We start from the raw sequence: 1,243 nt of genomic DNA, 5'->3' as shown, positions 1-1,243 counted from the left end.
ATCGGCTCTTGCCACTTTAGATGAACGAAAAATATCTTTTTCTTGGTGCCACTCATGTGAGTGGGAGGCTGTGTTATCAATGATTTTGTAAGCTTCAGTTGCGGTTTTCTTCATAATGGTACCACCAGCTGTTATGTCGATGTCTTTTCGTGTAGTAATATCGCATCCTTGGTAGAATATTTGTACTATTTGATAAGTGTCTAAACCATGTTGAGGACATCCTCTCAACAATTTTCTAAATCTTGTCCACGCCTCATATAGAGTTTCATTTGGCTTCTGCGTGAACGTAACAATTTCTCCTTGAAGTCTCACGGCTTTAGATGCCAGAAAGAATTGTTTAAGAAATTTTTCAACTAAGACATCCCATGTATCAATCGCCCCTTCAGGTAACGATTCTAACCAATCTTTGGCTTCTCCCTTTAAAGTCCAGGGAAACAACATGAGATAGATCTGTTCATCCTCAACTTCTCTTATTTTAAATAGAGTACAGATCCTATTAAATGTTCGAAGATGTTCGTTTGGATCTTCTTTTGGCGTACCACTATATTGGCATTGATTAGTTACCATGTGTAGGATTTGTCCTTTGATTTCATAATCTGGCGCATTAATATCTGGCTTAATAATGGCGTGACCATGGCCCGTGCGTGTGGCTCTCATTCGGTCTTCCATACTTAGAGGTTCTGTTACTTCCATAATTGAATTTGTTGAATCCGAATCACTAGAGGATTTTGATTTAATGGTTTCTTCCTCGACAATCTCTGGATGAGTAATTTGTGGCTTCGGAGGAATGATTAGTGGTTCAGGATCTCTGAATTGTCCTTGAATATCCTCCGGGTTCTCAATTGTGAAATCGGGTTCAAAAAATGGATTATCGGAAATTTGAATTGGAGTACTTGGTCGACTAGATGACAATTCTAAAGAAAAATCAACGGTGAAAATATTGGCTAGATGTCTTGATCGAGTTACAGGTGGTGAACGTATGAAAGGTGGTGAACGTTTTGCTCGGTGCATTCACTGAATATCCTATTAGTTATAAAAATAAAAATTATATAAGTTTTCAAATTAATAGACTTTTCTGATTTTGCCCACATTTCGAATAGCCAATAGATGCAGCAGGTAGCAAGGACCCTTTAAATCGGAAGCCCACAACTCGCCACTAACAAATCCAACTATTACTACGAACCAGAAAATTTTGGATGTCTATCAATTTAACCGCTTAAAATAATTTTTCGTCTAAATTTAA

At 37.5% G+C, this 1,243-nt stretch overlaps 1 non-coding gene across 1 annotated transcript; it reads left to right on the top strand.

Moving 5' to 3' along the window:
* The first annotated feature begins 202 nt into the window (after positions 1 to 202).
* On the top strand, positions 203 to 309 carry LOC139903442 (small nucleolar RNA R71). The gene has a single exon (XR_011778260.1). It is a non-coding gene; the product is annotated as a small nucleolar RNA R71 (small nucleolar RNA).
* Positions 310 to 1,243: the final 934 nt, after the last annotated feature.

The sequence above is a fragment of the Rutidosis leptorrhynchoides genome, chromosome 3, assembly GCF_046630445.1.
Source record: "Rutidosis leptorrhynchoides isolate AG116_Rl617_1_P2 chromosome 3, CSIRO_AGI_Rlap_v1, whole genome shotgun sequence".
Classification (NCBI taxonomy): domain Eukaryota; kingdom Viridiplantae; phylum Streptophyta; class Magnoliopsida; order Asterales; family Asteraceae; genus Rutidosis; species Rutidosis leptorrhynchoides.
The sequence above is the reverse complement of the archived record's forward strand: the minus strand, read 5'-3'. Positions and strand labels throughout refer to the sequence as shown.